Source organism: Lissotriton helveticus, chromosome 6 (genome assembly GCF_964261635.1).
Source record: "Lissotriton helveticus chromosome 6, aLisHel1.1, whole genome shotgun sequence".
Classification (NCBI taxonomy): Eukaryota; Metazoa; Chordata; class Amphibia; order Caudata; family Salamandridae; genus Lissotriton; species Lissotriton helveticus.
The window spans coordinates 946,682,744-946,704,516 of NC_136067.1; the positions used below are offsets into that span (position 1 = coordinate 946,682,744).

At 44.5% G+C, this 21,773-nt stretch overlaps 1 protein-coding gene across 2 annotated transcripts in view; it reads right to left on the minus strand.

Annotated features, from left to right (window-relative positions):
- Nucleotides 1-21,773, minus strand: part of RMDN2 (regulator of microtubule dynamics 2) — a 702,094-nt gene that overhangs the window by 78,797 nt on the left and 601,524 nt on the right. The gene's annotated exons all lie outside the window — the stretch shown is intronic.

Consider the following 21,773-nt stretch of genomic DNA (forward strand, 5'->3'; position numbering starts at 1 on the left):
GAGAACCCAATAACTTTAGTGACAGGGTTTGAAACGCGTCGGCATTTGAAAAATATTCACCTTGAATGTCCAGTTGACCAAGAAATTAATTTGTGGTCTCCAGTGAAATTTCTGTTTTTGTTCTTTTTTCTAAACACTAAATACATTTTTTGGTTTTATGTATTCTTTATTTAATGATATTGGTTCATAAGTAGTGGACTGTCCAGGTAAATGCTGTATGGCATTGTCACTAGTGTTATTGAATAACTCTAACCTTATTGAATGTCTGTCGAAAAGACAATTTGATTTGATCTGCTGGTTGTATATAGATGTAATTTGTTATTGTAAATATGTATGTTGAATTGTGATGTATTTGTTTGTTACAGTGTGTTTTTCTCAGATAGTAATGAAATTGAAAAAGATCTGAAAAATAATAAAACAAAAAGGTATAAATAAATAATACCTCACAAACTATATTGAGACTAGTTTGTGTTGCTTAAATGTAGAGCCATAAAAGAAATGATACAGGGGGTATTTTTGCATTTCACATTATATTAAAGGTCCAACCCACTGTATGTCCCAGGACCTAACTCCATTGTTTAAAAAAAAAGAGGAACTGAAATGGACAGTATTGGAGATGCTGTAAGACAAACCAACAATGCAGAAAAGATCTTATATGAAAAGGAACAAAGATGGGTGGACAGGCTTAATACCAACTTATTTGTAATGATGATATCCAATGGCACCATTTCTCACAATGATCATAAGGAGAAGTATCTACTTTTGGTGCGCATATACAGAATTACACTAACTTCCCTATGCCATGCATGAACTTTATCTGTTGGCTGTCAATGTGGCAGGTCTCGCTGAAAACCACTACAATATGTCCGCTCAGGAAGCAGGGACACTGGGGACCCCCACCTGAATAATGAACCTATCCTGCACACTATTGCCACTTTTTTGTACATAAGCTTTATCACTTCAATGCCCCTAGTCTCTCGTTTCAGGTCTATTAACCGAAGATTAGTTTACTAGAGCGGACTTATGAACGCTTTTATAACAACTCAGAATGAACACAATAAATTATCTAATAGTATTCACGATGCACCAATCAAGTATATATTTTGCAAACAAGTTCGACACCATAAAGAAAAAATAGACGTAATAAATCCGATCTCCGGTATACATAACAAAAATAGAAATGCAATGTGGTACAATGTGTCCTCTTTCTATTTCTTATACCTTAGCGATGTAAAAGACGAACACTGATGACGATGCCGCATCCAGGGGCAGAGCCAGCACTAGACGCGGAATTCGCCTTCCATGCGGGTAAGAATGGCGTCCTGGAACAGTTGCGACCTGTTCGACGTACAAACGGTAATATTTAATACCTTACTTCCCTTCTCCCGCAGCCTGGGACCCAGTGTCTAACTCCCCTGAAGACGGGAACAATTTACAACAATAAGGTAAAAATTCGAATCGCTAATCAGCATTGAGTAATATATGTCTGCCTTAAATTGTTCACATCCCATTGCCAAAAACAAACACAATATTAGCTTTACAATCTTTGCATTAACTGTGAGATATTCGGTATATGTCTGAAATTGCATTACTATGGATTATGCGTTAGTGCCGCATCAAAAGTGGTTATTGTCACGCGCACATTATCAAAGTATGACTTACCTTGGGATTACATATTTTATAACATAAAACCAGATATTACACTCTTTACTCTGGTTACAATACAAGACCTAATTTTAATCAAGTGTCTTCACACGTTTACTAATAACTACGAACAAATCTTACCTGTAGAATTCTCCTTCCCTAGACTCGCCAGGATGTCTGACATAGTGTATCACAATGTAATAATTGTACAAACAACATAGTTGTCTCCTAAAGATAGGAATGAGCAGCAAGATGCAATAATATACCCCCTAATATGAGTAATGCTGTGTACCAATCTTTTGCATTATAGGTGAACCGAACCTTCCGAAAATTGTGGGTAACTAAATTTGTCCACTGAATACTGCACAAGTTGTGTGAGTATTTTTATTGTGTTTTGTTTTGTTTTGTCCTGACGAATGCTCCATAGACCCGGCTGGGCACACAGGAGCTGAAACATGTTGACGGTAAAGTGATATGCATGGATCCAGTAACCTGATCTTAAGGCATACCCATTTTCTTTTTAATAACAAACCACATCCCCTGTTAATTAAAAGAGTCTTTTTGGATGTAGGTTAGTTTTTTACCTTAACCTTCATTTTGGGGGTATCTGTGCACATCTCTGGACACTACTACGCAGCACCAGAGGTTGCCTCAGGCTTGAGGCTGGCATACAGCACGTTTGGATAACCCAATGATAAATGCCACAACGTCTATGTGGGGCGGAAAAAACAATATAAACCGCAACGTTAACAACATAGCGTTTATGAGGGTTATCTAAATAAACCTTGTGTAACGTAGTTACAAGTGTCCTGCCTACTTTTGATTTTGGATATCTGCACATTACATTATCATAAGGCTGGCGGTATATCAACTGCACAGTCATGGTGGCTGCATGCTGTGGCTCTAGGAAAGAGCCTGCAGCCAATGTGGGCCAGGCTACAATTACCCCAGGCAGCATGGCCCGCAGGAGAAACAGTGCGTGCAACAGTGCCAATGGCAAGGGGGCAAACATAGCTGGCTCAGTAACATGTCTCAAAGGCACGCTCACACTGGAGACATGTTTGCATCCCAAAACCAGCCTTTACGCCAACCTTTTCACGCCACAAAAAGGTTCTCGGAAAGGCAGGTCTTGATCAGCCCGGCAGTGGAAATGCCGGGACCACCTCTATGGGCCACAGCTAACACTGCTGCCACGGTAGCAGACATGTTGGTGGTGATGGAGACAGTCCGCCATGCCCTGCTTGGGATCCGGCAGTCGGACCGACAGGGTAGCAGTCAGCCGGACTGTCAAAATGCAACAACGGTTCAAAGACGCCACCAGGGTTGTGATTGGGCCCATAGTCTCTACCAGATAAGGAGTTACCAAAGGTAGGTAACTTGTTCATCTGATAGAGACTTCTAGCTGTAGATTCCTTACTTTAGAATATATACCCAAGCAATACCATCCCCCGTGGTGGGTTTGCAAGCCAATTTTACACAAGGATGTCCTGCAGTACCGAACCCGCAAAGTGCCCATCGGACCTGACTGTCCAGCAGTAATGTTTGGTGAAAGTGTGCAGGGAAGTCCTTGTTGCTGTCTGGTAGATGTCCAGGACCTGAACTTTGTGATATAATGCAGTGGTCACAGCTGTAGCTCTGGAGGAATGAGCTCGCAAACCTTCGAGACGTTTCTTCTTGGCCAGTGCTTAGCAGATTTTGGTGCAGAGCACAACCGATCTGGAGATGGTTAGCTTCTGCACAGCGTGATATTTCTTCGCACCAACATACAGCATGAAGAGTTGGTTGGCCACCTGGAACTCTTGTGTGCGGTCAAGGTAGAACGATAATGCTCTCTCTGGGTCCAGGCGGTGGAGTCGCTTCTCTTCTTTAGAGGAATGTGGAGGAGCGTAAAAGGTAGGCAGGGTGATTCACTGGCCTATGTGAAATGGGGTGATCACTTTCCGTAGAAAGGAGGCTGTTATAATCTCTCTTTCCCTCTTTACCCTCAGAGGTATACCCCTTTCCTATCCCTCCCAGTTCCCCAAGTGGACTCTCACCCGGGAGCCTGCTTTGGAATGTTGGTGAATGTTCACTGTGAAGCAGAGTCGGTGAGTGGATGGCCAACAAAGAAGTTCTACAGCTCTTACCTTGTTTCATCGTTATTATTTCGTTTCGAAAACCTTTATTTCGGTCGCTAGGACCATAAAAGTGTACACAAATCAACAGAATAACAAACATACATAAGCAATTCATGCAATTCTATACAACACTCTATAAAATGTTACAGTCACTAATTATTTTGATATTTTGATATTTATGGGTATTTATAAAGCACGAACATTCGCTCCCAGGGGAGGATCTTGGCGCTGCTCATAGTACTAGATTTTACGGGACAAATAGGGTGGGAGATGGGGAGCACATGAAAGTTGACATAAATGGGGAACAATTACTTCAGTTACTGTTGGTGCACCCAGCAGACAGACAAGAGATAACAGAAATATTTCAATAAATAATTTAAAAATAGGCTATGTACAATAAAATGGCATTCTTCATAAAAACTTATATATACAAGAAGAATTAAAAATCTGTATCTCAAAAGTTATTATTTCACAATACTGGCGATGATCTACTGCGTAGGGGGCAGTCTAGCCATCTCCACTTTGTGTGCTCTCCACCTACAGCTGTGGGATTTTGCAAAACAGTGTATCCTGGCAGGTACACCTTTCTCTGGAACGATCTTGGTGGTGGCATAGTAGGATACCCGGTGTGCTACAACCTTACGACATTTTCACCTGTGTGAGGGAGGACAAGATATTATTTGGTTTGCCACGGATTGTTCGTGTTTTGAGTAGTGCCCAAAGTGCAGGGGTCATATGAGTTTTGACAGCGTCCCTGGTTCCTGACTACATATCTTCATTCTTCTGTCACGTATTGTTGTGTTTTGGGAGTGCCTTCATACAGCTTTCTTCAGGGTTCTGCCGGCATTCCAGTTTCCTGACAGAAACTTCAGCTTCAATTCTGTCACGGATTGGACGAGAAGAGTTCCCCAACGAGCATCTGTCATCGGGATTCACCAGCGTTCCTACCACCTTTCAAAATCCTTCCTGCGGTGGCATGAGTCTGAGCCATTTATCGCACCAGCTGTACGCACCTCGATTTCTTCGTCTCCTCAGATTTCTGAGCATGTGTGGCATCACGGAGGTCACGGAGGTCAGGGCCAATCGGTGAGGGGGTGCCACTTTACCTCAGCGCAGGCGTCCTGACAGGAAGAGTCATACGGAAGGAGCGGTCTATCCTTTTGGTAAACTCTAAGGAGTTTGTGCATGTGAGTGACGGTTGTCTCTCACATCAGCCGTCTAACAGCCCATAGGGTGTGAGTTTTTTTTCGTCCTGAGCCTCGCTCTCCAATGTACACGCATCGCTCCTGAGGAAACCAACTCAGTTTCCAGCTCCGTGCGTGCACAGTCTTCCTCACGGGATCCTAGGCAGTTTGGGAGCGGAGACTTTGCCTTCTTTGCAAGCGCGGCTGCGCTCCGGCTTTCCTGCGGAGTACTTTCAATATCTTCAAGAGGTGCATGGCAGAAAATCTATCGTTGCTGAGCTTCATGCGGAGATGGAGCCCACACATTGCGAGCTAGCGAGCTAGTCTGTTTCTTTTTGTCTAAAGCCTAGTAAGTTTACACCTGTTTATGGTTTTTCCTCTTTTTGTCACTGGGATCAGCATGGTAGTGTAAGGGTGCATCCTGTTAGTGAGGCAGATGTGTTCCTTAGCTATCGCTCGCAATCTGTCCTGACATCTGAAGTGAAATACTGGTCAGTGTTAAGCAACCTTGTCCTCAGTGCATGATGATGGCCGCAGCGAGCATGAGCCAAACCCCATTGTTCCTAAATGAGAACGAAGAGCCTGAGATATATTGAAAAGACTGGGTTAAACTGTTTGAATCTTACCTAATTCCCATTGGGGGCAAACGGTTCTTCCCATAGCCGAAACAGCATATCTTACTACATAACTTGGGGGTATATGGACGTAAAATTGATGACACACTGCCTGAGACTGAACGAGAATGGGAAGTGGACGCTTTCGACATATTTGCTAGCACCATGTTCAAATTGGAAATTCATTCTGGAAACAAAATCAATGTGGTGTTAAAATGCCATAAGGTTTTCTGTAGATTGCAGGGGAAACAAGAGGATGTATTCAATTACATTGCAGCCTTAAGGGGTCTTAGTAAGTTGTGCGATTTTGGGAACCTTACAGATTCCCTTATAAGGGACCAGCTAGTACATTGCACGAATAACATATGCAGATAAGAACAGCTGTTAGCCAAAAATCCCACCCTCAGGGAGGCAGTTGCCATAGCCCAATCAGTGGAACACACTGCTAAGTGTATCAAAGAGATGAAATCTCCAACGGATCTGGTAGCTAACGTACAAGAGGGTGTGGAGGAGGGTGAGATTTGTAAAGTCAAGAAGACGGAAGGTATACAAAACAAAATCGCAACTGACTGAAGGAAACTTGGATGTTTCAGATGTGGCAGCAGCAATCATTTAGCCAACAATGTACAATGCCCAGCTAAAAGTGTTTAGATGTAAGAAGTGCAATAGGAGGGGGCATTTTGGCAGAGTTTGTAGAGAAGGAGAGCCCAACAACAGAGGGTGGGGGAAAAGGTGATCATGTTAAAGAAAATATTTGTGTCACTCCCATGCAAAGGAAATAGGTCTTCCAGGTAAAAGACATAATGGGAAGTATTAATCTAATCTATCCCAAATGTGATGTGCTGCTCAATAGGAAGGCAATCACTATGTATGCAGATTCCTGTTCGCCTTTTATCCTGTTGAGCATGCAGATTTTGTGAGCATGAATATGGATGGGTGTGTGATGTCAGACATTTCTCCTACAGGCAATACCAAAGAACCCATACCACTTAGTGGAATGAAAGAAATGCTTATTGAATTCAAGGGGAGAAACACTGTAGAGAAAGTTTACATTGTGGAAACTGGGTCTCATTTCTTGGGATGGCAACATCAGAAAGAGTTGGGTATAATTCTTGATCCCAATGACCAAGAACAGGTACTTTTGATGGATGATATCCAATCTGGAGCTGGCATAAGTGAGGAGTTCCCAAAATTGTTTTCTGGAAAACTAGGCCTTCTTCAGGATTTCCAGCATAAGATTAAGCTACAAACTAATGCTTGACCCACTGTGCATAGGTTACGCCCCGACCACATTTAGTGAGGGAACCCGTAGAGAAGGAATTAAACAGATTGTGCAATATGGGCGTTATCCAATCTATTGACACGTCTGAATGGTTAGCACCCATCGTTATTGCATCTAAGGCCAATGGAGAAGGCATTTGTTTATTTTTGGACTTGCGTAGTCTAAATGAAAGCATCTTCCAAACATAAACAACGGAAATGCTTAGTACCATGGGTCTTCAGCGTCATCGATCTCTCCATGGCATACCACCAAGTGGATCTCCTCCCTCACTCCAGACCCCTTACAGCATTTATTACCCCACATGGAGCGTAAATTTACAGGTACAATGCCGTTTGGCTTGGCATTGGCTGCAGCGGTCTTCCAATAAATAATGCACCAAATCTTAAAGGACGTGGGTAACACCATGTGCTTCCAGGAAGATATCCTGGCATACGGACGGTGGGCTGAAGCTCATGACCAAAACCTCAGAGATGTCTTCTGAGGGTTAATTGGGGCTGCATTTACTGGGCAGAAATCCAAGTGTCAGATCAGAGTGACGTCTGTGTATTACCTAGGACACTATTTCCGAAAATGGGTTTAGACCCAAACACAAGTTATTGAGTGCTGTGAGAGATGCCCCGTATCCCAGGAGTAAGGACAAGTTAATATCCATTCTGGGTTTACTAGAGTACATGGCTAAGTACATTAAAACCTTCTCAGGGAAGTGTGAACAGTTGCGGGATCTTAAAAAAAAACAACAACAAAAAAGGAGTTCGAGTGGCAGGATGAACACAAATGCACTGTTGATGCCTTAAAAGAAGAAATTGTCAATTCACCAGCATTGGGTACTTTTGATCCCAGGCAAAAAAACATCCTCACTACTGACGCCTCCAACAAGGGCCTGGGGGCAACACTATCACAGAAAGAAGGCAAGGATGAAAGGATAATTGCCTTTGCATTCCGGTGTCTTACCAAAGCTGAGAGTAACTATTCTGTAGTTGAGAAAGCGGCCCTGACATGTTACTGGGCAGTGAAACACTTTAAGTTCTGGGGTTTAACTTTTACTATCCGCACGGACCACAACCCCCTTATGTCAGAACTAAAGGAAAACTCTTACCTAGAACTTACACAGGAACAGAGATGCTTGTTCCCAACTCCCTCTCAAGGATACCTCGGAGAACCAGTAACTTCACCTAGCCTCCAAGACTACACTCAAGGGGGAAGGGGGAGTGGATAAAATAAACTAAGAAGAGACTGGTCTCGAAACTCTGGTCCTCTCTTTACTGGTCTATTTCTTCTTCTTCCGCTCTGCAGACCGTGTACTTCTGGGAGAATCTACCAATAGATTAGAAAACACAATTATTGTATCTCCCTATCAGCTCTATGTTTTCTTATTATTCTAATTACATCTACCAATCCGAAGCTCCAAGAACGGAGCCTCTCCTCTGTGTTTTCTCTTTTCTTTTTAATTTGAGCTTCTTTCTTATCTTCTATAATTACACCAGCCTTTACTTGACCTATTGACAAGAATACCTTTTAGTCATGTTATTCTTTTCTTTTATATGTGTATTTTCTGTTATATATTTTCACTTACTTTATCTATGGTGTTTGAATTTCTTGTTTCTTCCTTCACTTCGAAATTCTTTTTGCACTCCTTTATCTTGTTCTATGCTCTCAATCTATTTAGTGTCTAAATAGTAATTATGACCTTTTCTTTTATTTACAGGTTCTAAAGAAAGCTTCTTGCCTATGGCAAGTATCGGGTTGAATCCTTTACATAAGTCTATTGCTTATAACAACTTATATTTGTCCTTGCCTTAAAACTACCCTTTCTTTTTATATCGTTTTTTGTTTGTTGTGTTTTCTCCTTACAGTTTTTCTGGTGCTAATCTTTACCAAGGAACGTACTTATTTCTATGAGGTAACTATTTACAATTTCCACTTAGACTTCTATGGTTTTCATAACATTGTTTCACAGTCTAAAAATCATTTTCAACTTAGCTTTGTCTTCTGTTTCCTTTCCGTAGGTCGCACGGTGAGGCAGAAGCTGAAAGGAAACTGTGGCGCAGTTCAATGACTATCTAAGATGATTTCTCGGCAACACTAGGCGTCCTCAAAGACTCCGTGACTTTAGGTAATCCTAACTACACCCGACAGAAGCTGCGGAAGAATTCCCGATAGGCACCAGACGAAAAAAACTAATTGGCCTATTCAGCGAAGGCGCAACCGTCCTTGCTCTGGAATTTCCTCAGTGAAGTGCGCGTTCGTCTTAGAACGCGAGCTTCAACTTAGCTCTGCACACCTGTGGAGTGAAAGACTAGACCGCTGCTCAGGGTTAGAGGCGGCGGCCATCTTTAAGTGTCTACATTGGTGCAACTTAGACCAGCCATTGTTCTTTGGCTGTTTCTTCCTTGTCAGACAGTGACCGTTAGGTACCAGTGCACAAACAGTCGGTATGAAGCGTTTTGGAGGTCTGACAGTACCCCCAACAAAGGAGGTCCCCTCAGTCCAAGTTTTGTAGGGAATCGTCAATGAAAAGATTTCACCAATCTAGAAGCATGCACATCGGACTCTAATTCCCATGATCGTTCCTCTGGTCCATAGCCCTTCCAATCCACCAAGTAGTACAGCTTTCCTTTTACTACTTTTGAAACTAGAATTTTTTTTACTTCAAATTCTACCCCAGACTCTAGATGGATAGGTTTTGGAGGTAAGTCTTTTTGCAACTCTGGTGATGCCTTTTTCAATAAAGAAACATGAAAGACGGGGTGAATTTTTAACTTGGTGGGTAGCTTCAGCCGATATGTGACTGGGGTCATTTGTTCTTCAATTTGATATGGCCCTATAAACCTGGGTTGGAATTTTCGGTTCCCCTTTAATCTAAGGTTCTTAGTGCTTAACCAGACTCTATCATCTTTCTCTAAGGGAGGGCCTTCACGTCATTTCTTGTCTGCATAAGTCTTAAATTTTCTTTTAGCTTGTTCTAGGTTTTGAATAGCAGTCTGATGGACTTGTTCTAGATGAGACACTAAATGCTTTACCGCTGGAACTGAAATATTAGTCTCTCTGATGGTGGAATTTGGGTGTCTGCCATAGTTCAGATAAAATGGAGAGTAGCCTGTGGAGACATTTCTAGCATTATTGTGTGCAAATTCTGCAGCCCACAAATAGTCCGACCATTCTCCTTCCTGTTTCAAAAGGAACAATCTCAAACACTGCTCTAATTCTTGGTTCACCCTCTTTGTCTGTCCATCCGTCTCGGGGTGATAGCTAGTTAAATATATGGCTTCAATACCTAGCCCTTCCACAAATGCTTTCCAAAAATGAGACACAAACTGTGTCCCTCTGTCTGAAACAATGACCTTTGGAATTCCATGTATCTTTACAATTTGTGTACTAATATGGTTAGCTAGTTGTTTAGCAGTGGGTACTCCCTTTAAGGCCATGAAATGCGCCATCTTTGAAAAGGCATCTACAAACACTAGAATGGTGTTGAACCCTTGACTAAGAGGTAAATCCACTATGAGGTCTAGTGTAACTGTGTGCCATGGGAAGGGTGGTGTGGGCAAAGGTTGTAACAACCCCCTAGGAGCTTGCAGTTCTGATTTTCCCTGAGCGCAGATTTCACAGGCCTTAACATACTTTTCAATGTCTTTGGTCATTTGAGGCCACCAGTAATGTCTTTTTATGAATTCTTCATTCTTTGCCACTCCCTTGTGTCCTGAAGGTTATCATGACACTCATAAATCACTTGATTTCTCAATTCTTTACTGGGCAAGTACAAGGCCCTCTTATGATAAGGTAGCTGATGCTGAATCTCTCTTTCTGCTTCCTCCCTCACCCAATCTTGCATCTCTTCAGGACTCATGGCCTTGATTATTTGTTCCTTCAGATCAGTTGAAATCGTTGCTCCAATGATTTTCGCACTCGGAATTATCAGTTGATCGCCTGTCCGGTTCCTTTGAGCACTACTTCCCAATCTTGATAAAGCATCGGCCTTTCCGTTCTGGGCTCCTGGTCTGTACGTGATTACAAAGTCGTAGTCAGCAAAGTACAGTGACCATCAAAGTTGTCTTGGAGTCAGCGTCCTGGCTGATTTCAGGAACTTTAAATGTCTATGATCCGTGAAAACAGTTACCTGGTGTTGAGCTCCCATGAGATAGTGTCGCCACTCTTTGAAAGCATCTTTAATGGCAAATAACTCTTTCTCAGTTATGGTGTAATTCACCTCAGCAGGCGTCTGCTTTCGTAATCTGTAGGCGACTGAATGCAACTGATCTGTTATCTTGTGTCGTTGAGATAACACTCCTCCAACCGCTAGAGCGGAGGCATCCGTCTCCACATAAAATGGTTCTGAGGAATCTGCGTGCAAGAGTATTGGGGCAGTGGTGAAATCTTTCTTCAATGACTAAGCAGCAAAGGCACAAACGTCTGTGCTCTGGAATTTCCTTGGTAAAGTGCACGTTCGTCTTGGAACGCGAGCTTCACTTTAGCTCTGCACACCTGTGGAGTGAAAGACTAGACCGCTGCTCAGGGTTAGAGGCGGCGGCAATCTTTAAGTGTCTACATTGGTGCAACTTAGACCAGCCATTGCTCTTTGGCTATTTCTTCCTTGTCAGGCAGTGACTGTTAGGTACTAGTGCACAAACAGTCGGTATGAAGCGTTTTGGAGGTCTGACACCTTACATTCATAGTCACCGTCAAGGGCATGGAACATAGTACACCCCGCATATGTAAATGGATACTGGGTCTGGAAAATGTCTGTTTTAAAGTTGAGTATGGTCCGGGGGGTGAAAACAAAATTGCTGAATTTTTGTCCAGAACACCGTTGCAAAATGAACAGCCTGATGAAGTGGTTTTTTTTACTTAGATTTTAATAAATGAAGCACAACAAAAAATAAACAAAAACATTACATCTTAGAATCGGAATCAGAGGATAATACAAATACATGTTCTTCCACAAAGCAACTTCAGCTTGTATATGTCGTGCTGCCAGATGTATTCCCAAATAGAAAAAACAATAAACAAACAAATCAAACCAATTTGGGCAAAATCCTATATCATCTCTCACCACAGTATATATTCACTGTGAGCCATTATTTGTTCAGTCGTGTTCGAGTGATCTCATTAGCAGCTCACGCTAGGCACCCCGCCCCTGCGAGGTCATATGCAAGTCAATACCTTACTTGGACGTATTTAGGAAGTATGTCCGTAAGGGCTCCCATATGTCTTTCGGTCTCGAACTAATGGGTAATTCCTCCATATATGTATTAAGGTTATCACAGCAATACACCATGTCCTTTATCCATGCCCTCAGTGCAGGGCGGCGCCTATTCCCCCACGTGATCGCCACTCTCCGCTTCGCCATCAGCACCGCCAGTCGCACAAAAGTACCCTTCGCCCCTTTCACATACGGCACACAGCATAACAAGCATACAAGTGGAGTTCAGGGCAGATCTACAGTCAGCATCTCCCTCAAACAATTCACCACTGCAGTCCAAACCTCCGCCACCTTCACACAGCCCCACGCCAAGTGCATAAAATCTGCATCATCCTGACCACACCTGTCACAACACGCAGTCACACGCAAGCTGTATTTGTGCAGTCTCGCAGGTGTATAATACATTTGGTGTATGTATTTAAAATGTATAATACGGAGATTACCATTCATACAGAGCCTCCCCGTCAAACCGCAGACATGCTTCCAGTTATCTTCTGAGATTGGGCTAGGCAGGCATTCATTCCATCTACTCCAACTCTTGTCTACTGTATCCACCGTTTCATCTTTAACCATCTTATATAGTTTTGATATCAGCCTCTTATTAGTAGGCGTGGTGAGAACAAACTGCAAAGACATCAGTGCGGGAGGTTCTTGCGGATACGTAGTATAGTGCATCTTAGCCGCGTGCCGCAGCCTATGGAGCGCGAATCTAAAGAGGAGTGACTGATATATTGCAGGGTCTCCTGTGAAACGAACTCGCCATTTGGGTAAATGTCTTGCATGTGAGAAAGACCAGCCTCCCACATCACCCTCATGGATGGGGCTTCGTGTGTGACCGACATATGCGCGTGATGTTCCAGGTACAGATCTGGCGCGTATATCGGCAGTTTTTGTGCTAGGTGCCCGATTTTCCGCCAGGCAGAAACCGTGGCGTCAACCGCATTAATTTCTCATTTTGGAGTACCCAGGGAGTGATGGGTAATTACACTGTGCAGCGGGATAGGTGCTACATCCCCCTCCTCCACTGCAACATGTGGTGTAAAGGCATGCGGTCTGTACCAATAATATAAATATTGAGCCTCTGCACTCAAATAGTATGCATAGAAATCTGGCGCCACGAATCCTCCCCTCTCATAACCTTTGGTAAGGATCGTGCACTGTATTCGCGCCGCTCTGCCACCCCACACCAGTCGAATTAACTGGCCACGGAGGTTCTTAAAGAACTCCATAGTGAGCGTTATCGGGATGTTTATAAACAGATAGAGAAACCTAGGTAATACAACCATCTGGATGAGGGCAATGCGATCCGCCAAAGATAGCGGCAGCAAAATCCAGCTGTCCACCATACTTTCCAGCTTAGAGTATGCTCTCCCATAATTCTCCCTGATGACCACAGTTGGATCACGGTGTACCCAAACTCCTAAATATTTAACTGGATCCGTAGACCATACCAGCGGGAATTCCAAACTGGGTTGCGTAGTACCTGCCGTCTAAGGAATTATAAACGACTTGTCCCAATTAATGTGTAATCCGGATAGGAGACCAAATCGGACATACTCCGGGAGTAGCTGTGCCAAGTATCTGGTCGGTTCACGTACAAACAGCACCATGTCGTCAGCGTACATTGATATTGATACCGGCCTATAATTAAAACTAAGTGCAGTGGCTCGATGACGCTGTCGAATAACCCAAGCCAGAGGCTCCCACATGATCGCAAACAGCAACGGCGAGAGGGGGCAGCCCTGCCGAGTGCCCCTCTCAATCCGCAGCACTTCAGATGAATATCACCCCACCCGCACCCTCACCGATGGTGCAGTGTAGAGTACTGTTATCCACTGTGTGAAGAAAGGCGGAAATCCCATACGATGCAAGACCCGATACATATAGTGCCTCTCCACCGAATCAAACGCCTTTGCGGCGTCTAGCATTACCGCCGCTGCTTCCAGGTTCGGCTCCAATACATGGAACATAGAAAACAGCGTACGAAGGTTGTGCGAGGTGGACCATTCCGGCATGAACCCCGATTGATCCGGTAGTATCAGACCCTGCAGCAGAGGCTGCAATCTGGTGGCCATGATCTTTGCCAAGATCTTAGCGTCGATATTAATTAGGGAAAGTGGGCGGTAAGATTCACATCTATCTGCAGGCTTATCTTTCTTAAGGAGAGTAATAATCAACGCTTCTCTCATCGACGGCGGCAACATCCCTGTATCATACGCCTCTGCGTACACCTCCAAAAGATGCGGTGCGAGCAGATAAGCATATTTTTTTATAAAATTCTACTGTAAACCTATCTGGGCCGGGCGCCTTACCATTAGGCATCGCCGCGATCGCCAACTTTATATCCTGCTCATCTATGGGCAGGCATAGGTATTTCCTTTGTACGTCAGAAAGCCAGGCACATGCTATGTTTTCCAAATATGCGTCAAACTCAGACTCCGACGTCATACCTCGCGAGCTATATAAATCCGTAAAAAACACGCGGAACTGCTCTGTGATGGCTTCTGGAGCATAATGTTTGACTCCCTGATCATCAACGATTCTGTCCACTCGCTGCTGCTCAAGACGCTCCCTGATTTTAAACGTCAGTGTACGACCCGATCTACCTGCCTCACCGTACCGTCGAGCTACATGCCTACGGGACAAATACTTGACATCCGCCTCAGCAAATGTATCATACTACCCGACCAATTCTTGTATCCGTGCCAGTTTAGTCATTTCCGGTGCAGCCTCATACTCCTTTTCTAGGTCGCGTAATTTGTTTTTAATGTTTTGGAGTTTTGTCCTTATGTCTCTCAATATACCGGCTGCCATTCCGATACAAACCCCCCTGATTGTGACCTTAAAGGCCTCCCAGAGCATTGAAGCGTCCTCTACAGTGCCTGTGTTTAACGCAAAATATTGAACTATGGCTTCGCGTATCGCCTTGTCATATACGGGATCAAGGAGCGCCTCAGAGCGTAATCTCCACGTAAAAGGACGGCGCACCACCGTCGGGTATCGTAGCACCAGCCTCACCGGGTTATGTTCTGAGAGTGTGCGACCAAGGGGCGCCACATCATCAACCCATTCCATCAGTTCTCCACCAATCAACCAATAATCAAGCCGTGATCAACTTCCATGCATTAGCGTCGCATGTGTGCCCTCTCGTCTCTGTGGGTGCGGTACTCTCCATACATCGCACAGCCCAAATTCTTCCATAGCTCGCGATATACTCCCAGCAACCCTGAGGGTACGATGCGAAATGGGGTTCGATTTATCTAGTTGCGCATTCAGATAAGTGTTCAAATCCCCCCCCCCCCCTATATAACAGGGGCAGCAGGCCAATCTCTCAATTTCCCACATATGTGGTCCACACAACCCGGGTCATCAACTATCGGCCCATACATATTTATAATGGTGACCAGCCTGCCACGCAGTTTCCCACACACCATCGCACATCTACCATCTTCATCTGTGTATGTGTGCAGCGCTTGAAAGTCCGTCACCTTCTTAACCAAAATCATCACCCCTCTCGCATAGGAGGAGTACGAAGCGGCCAGACGAAAACCTGCCCACCTGCCCATCACTCCACGCTCAGTTACCTTAGTCAAGTGAGTTTCCTGCATCAGGGCAATTTGTATCCCATGCCTGTTTAAATATGCCAGTACGTGTCTCAACTTTTTTAATGAGTTTAGACCTCGAACATTCCAGGTGAGCATCGTACATTTATCTACCATCAGACACATTCAATCCCATTATCAGTAGCTACCGTATCAGGACCTAGAGGGGCACAAGCCATGCTGCTATAATACAGTAGAACCTTATTGAGATCATCACAGTTTGGCTTACACAGTTGACTGGTTTCAAAGCAAAAGGAAACAAACAAAAACAAAAACTGCACATTCCCAATCCCTTCCCCCCTTCTCCCTCCCACTCCAACCTCCCAATCAGGTCGAGACCATACCTCCCCTCCCTCCCTTAATACAACAACGATATGGGGAACACCCTCTTGGGGAAGAGGCTTAGCAACTGTTCTCGCACCAGAGTGTGGTTGCTGGAACTATCCAACTGCCCCATCTGCATTTTCACTACAACATATTTCAATGAACTGTAATCTACAACCCTACCCGGGACCCGCTACAAACAGTAATACAGAGATGTGACCTCCATCCCTCGCCCTCCCCCAGCACATCACCTGACAAGCGCTATATCACTCCAAACAGAACCAAAGCAGGTGTTTTGTAGTGAGGTACATAGGTATCTATCTACTATCTCATAGTTAATCTGCATCATCTAGTCCCGACAGCCTCTTTTCCTCATCCAGCTGTTTCGGCCGTGGCTTCGCCTTACAAATATGTTTGGTGAATTTTAGCGCAGACTTTGCATCAGTAAAGAAATGTGACTGCTCCTCATACGTAATTTTCAATTTCGCCAGATATAGCATGGCGTACGGCACAGACGCCTCTCTCAGCAGCTTTTTCACTGGCACAAATTCCCGCCTCGCTGTCTGTACCGCCGGCGTGTAATCCGGAAAAAACAAGAGTCTGTCTCCCTTGTACATCACCGGTTCCTTGGCCCTGGCCTCATTCAAAATGGAGTCCCGATCTGCATAGTTGAGCAGGCGTGCAATGATCGGGCGTGGCGGCGCTCCTGGTTTAGGCCTCAGTCCCAAGGATCTGTGCACCCTTTCCACTATCAGCACGTTAGAGAGAGCGGGCCCAAAGAGTTCACGTAACATGCCATCTACGAAAGTCTCCATCTTGGTTATGGGCGTTGTTTCCGAAAGACCAATAATTCGAATAATATAGCGCCTTGAGCGCGCTTCTAAATCCTCATTCTTTGGGCTAATCACCTCAAGTATCTTTTCCATTTGTAGGATCTGTGTGCGAGCCTCAGCCTGCGCATCATGGCCATCAGACACTCAGTTCTAAAGAACGTCCAATCTGCTCTCGTGCTTATCCACTTTTTTTTTACCATATCTAATCCAGTCGCTAGGGCATCAATTTTGCTATCAATGGACTTCATCCCTGCACGTAGCTCCAGAAGTATGGACCTGGTGTCGTTATCCGCGTCCTCCGTGAGGCCAGAGGCACCACGCGAGTCACTCAGCTCGCCCATACCGTCCGTTGTGCGCGTCTGTCTTTTATTCTCAAACTGAAGCTTTGCCTGTTTAGGCTCCGATTTTCCCATGATGAACCGTTGCGCATCTAAGTGACCCAGTAGAACCGATCAGCCACCCAGAACACAACTTGTAGCTCAACCACACCGCGCTATGAGCACCGCAACTGTACCGCTACGTAGTTCACACTCCTGGGCTCCACGCTGTGCCTTCAAATAGCATCTTCAGACACTCTGCACAGCTAGGCCCCAGCAGACCCCGTGTCACGGAGATGGTTGGTTGCTGAACAAGCAGATCTTAGGCCAATCGCACAGGGCTCAGGGCAAGCGTTCCAGGCCAGACTCGGCACTCTTACTATCCCCCGCACCCGAGAGGCCCCACCACGGCCCCTCTGCCACTCCTGCCCGTATTACGGGCCGACAGCAGACCGAGATGGCTGCCAGGTAGTATTCCCCCCCAGCGCCAAGAGACAGCCCAGCAACCAGTCGGCATAGATGAGCAGCACTGCTCAAGTCGAGATCTCCTGCGGCCCCGCCACGTAGGCCCCACGAGGCGCTGCCACACAGCGGGTCGCTTCACCCCACGAGACCCACGCCGCCTGGCCAGCGAGTCCCAACTCTTCCCAGCGCTTCACTCACCCCACCTTGTCCGTCCTCCAGGCCTCTCCTCCACGCCATCAGCCGCGGTCACCAACATCCACCAGCAGTGAAGCGCCCCAGCCAGTCTCGGGGTCAGGCAAAGTCAGGGCAGGTCCACACACAAGGCCGCAGGTTGTATTCCAGCACCCAGGGGGATCCGCGGTCAGCCTCGCCAAAGGCCTATCGCCACATCAGGAGACAGTCAGGTCGCCGGGTCACAGCACCTCCCCGTCCCACCAGTAGTAGCGGCAGTATGGTCCGCGAGTCCCACTTAACGCTCAAGAGCTTGCCGCCACGACGGGAAATCCCCCAGATCCTCCACGAGCCTAACAGCGCTCAGTTCTCCTGCCGTGTCGGCGCCATTTTCTCCTCTCCTCTCCGTCACAGCCTCGCTCAGTCCGGGAGAAGCACGTGGGACAGAAACCTGTACACCTCACCAGTACGTGCCCCAAACGTCCCGGAACATCCGGTGGGGGGGGTTTTCTTGTGCAGTCGGGTTGATAAGGATGGTATTTTTCCAGTGCAGGGTTCCGGCGCGCGGAGCTCCCCTAGCAGGCAGCCATTCCGCTACGCGCCGAAGCCACGCCCCCCCGCCTGAAGAAGTGTTAGACAGTCCCATCCTGGCTAAAATTATCCTGCATTAACAGAAGAGGAATGGGAAAAATGCATGGAAAAGGGATATGAGTCTGAGTAGCTTTATTGAAATGATTGTGGAAGGGTGGCCCAACAAGTACAGTGAGGTCGACGAGGAGATCAGAGACTTTTGGGAGGTCAGGGTGAACTGAGCACCATAGAAGGAAAAGTATTTCAAAAGATTAACATTGTACCTCCGGAAAGTTTGAGAAGGAGAATCGTGAAATTGGCACACGAACATCACCTCGGGCGGAGCATGGCAAACAACAGAGTTAGAGTAAACTTATGGTTTCCCAGGATGGACTTCCTGGTAGAACTAATGGTGAAGGACTGTCACAGTTGTGCCAAAAGTGACAAATCGGAATCCACCCGCAAAGCCCCATTATCCCCTGTTGAGGTACCTCTCAAACGATGGAGTAAACATGCCATGGATATATTTGGACCCATGGACAATTTAGGAATGTTCAAAAAATTCATGCTTGTGTTGGTTGATTAAACATCTCACTGGTTCATGCGCAAATCTTTTCATTGCACTAACACAAAAATGGTCCTAGATTTCCTCAAGTACGTCTTTTCAAGGGAAGGTATACCTTCTCTCCTGGTCACAGACAATGGGGTGCAGTTCACATCCCAACAGATGAAGGAATTTTTGTTAAACCTGAACATCAAACAAGAAAGAACTGCGTTATATTGCCCCAAGGCATATGACATGGTAGCCACTCCTCCTTGACCCGCCCACCCGCCTGCCCCCAACCAAACTCTTCTTCTGCTTTCTCGCAGTGCGAGAAGCAGAAACATAAAATGGCATTTATACTATTTTATGTTTCTGCTTCTCGCACTGCGAGAAAGCAAAGGGCGATGCTCCTCTGCCCACATGGAGGAACTGCCCCGGATTATACATTTTAATATCACAGATTCAAAATCTATGTTAGCCCACTTTGGCTCTTTCTTCTTGTACCATAGCTTTTGCCATTTTTTCCACACAAAATATTCTGGAACTCATCTTTCCAGAAACAGCAATTTTCTTTTTACTGTACTGTCACTGACATAACTCTTATTTTTACTCCATTTCACACATTACAATTGTGTCTTTGTCGTATGTCCCTGTGTGTATGAGTGTGCCCTTCCTCCCTCTCTCCATAACAGTAATGCCCAACCTGCCTCTCACTCTTTAGCTATCACATTCCAATCACGGCTTGCCTCACATCCTTCTGTGTCCCCTGAAGTGTATAATTTTATAAAATATCTACTTGTCCAAGGGATGCTAAAATTCTCATTGTATCAGTACTCTTATAGTAGCCGCTTTAATTATGCTAGCGCTCATATTACATCGGGGTACAAATTTGCAATCGCTCTGCAGATTTTTGCATGTGTATTATTGATCACGAGAAAATGATAATCACAAATGTTTTCTAGGAATGTGGTTTCTAGGCCTATGTCTGTAAACTCTTTTGAATTCCATCAAGTCATAAATCTGCATCAAGTCAAAGACCTATACCTGCAGGTGTACTTTAGAATTGTTCTTTAAAAATAGCACCCCAATTTTATTTCCAAGTTGCTATTAATGGTTTTACATTGAATCTGCATTATGAATTGTTTTTACAAAATAAAATACTGCAGAGCATCAATTTGGATAAATGATGACTCAGAAATAGTATCTAAAGTTGTGCAATAGCTTAGCAAAAATGTTTATGAAGTTGCAATTTTTGGGGTACATTTAATTTTGAAGGCATACAATCACTAATCTTGCTGTCATGCTTATACTTGTATTTGCATATTATCAAGGAGTATTCTGAGAGCATTATAAGTAGCCTCTCATTTTGCAATAAAGTGTACACACTTTTATACTGGAATCACTGGCAGTAATGGAGGTTGAGCTCACAGGTCAATGCATTTCATTGGAGCGCTCACTCTAATGGTAAAGGCTTTGCATTAATAAATCATATAAAGAAGTTTGAACAACTTATACATATGGATACAATCTTGCTTCAACGGAAGACAATCCTCTTTCACAGATCCATAATATGGTACTGTAAACTGGCAGCCAAAGGATTTGTGATGGAAGAGGTTGGGCCTACTTGTCCAGTGGACAAAGTAAATATGAAACCTTCTTGGCCTTAAACCCACGCAATATAGGCTGGGCGTCAGAAATTCCACACTCCTGGTGCCTGTGCATTCCCAAATACTTTTACCACCAACCCTGTCCCTTGTGCTCAGCTTCGGTTACTGTCCCATTTTGTTCTCTATCTATTCCTCCGGGCAATGGATTTGGCATTGCAGTTCTGGCACCAACAGCATCAAAACACTTGAACATTTGACCCATAGGTAAGAGAGATTGTCATTTCCCTAAAAAGAAGTTACACCATCTTTCTGATTTTAAAAACTAGCATCCAATCACAAGTCTCTTATTTAAATGATTATAACTACTTATGTATTGTTTTTAGCTCATCCTTAGGTTGGAAATCACACATTCCTATGAAAGAACAACAAATCGGAAGGAATGTGGAGGCTATGTTTCACTAGCAATGTCATTAAGACATAAACCTTTGGCAGAGAGTATAGCCCTTTATAATACCAAATCCATTGCTGCTGAAATATATGGGGTATCAAAAAACAGACAAACTTCAATATATTGAAAATGGTTTCACACTCAGAATGCTTGCAGTTCCAGAAAATACTGCAAAAAGTATACGTCATGAGGAGTTGGGCCTTCCCTGTATAGATGACCAGGGAAAAATTGCACCGCTCTTCTTGTGGATTAAGTGTTGGCAAAACCCAGAGGCAGTTTTGGTTAGAACTTGCATGTTAGACTGTTTAGCCTTAGATCGTGTGAATAAGATACCTTGTGTGATGTAAGCAGATCAGGTCTTTAGATATTGGGTCTAATATGTTCAAATCCCCTACTCATATTCCACCAAATGCTACGATGATTGTGAAATTAAAGTATGCCAACCATTGTTTTGAGGAATGATTAAGAGGCATTTTGGATATGAAAACAATTGAATATTACTGGCAAATGCATACAGTTAAATTAATTGAATTGTATCTGAGATGGACTGAGAATGTAAATCATCGGCTTCTTTTAACATTCTTCAGATTTAATTTGCTTTAAAGTTGCTTTTCCATTACAATGTGTTTGGCAGCGGGAAGTACCGCCATGTCATTGTGATATTGCCATCAAACAGAGCACATAACTTTGTCTTATTTTGTCCGCTTTATTCAGGTCCAAGAAGTACCTTTCTGATTCCTTTATTGTACCAGGATAAAATTAGGCAATGCTGGTCAGCAATGGAATTTTTGTAAAAACGAATTATGGTAGACACGTGCCACGCAGTGCTACCTTTTATTAGGAGTGCCATC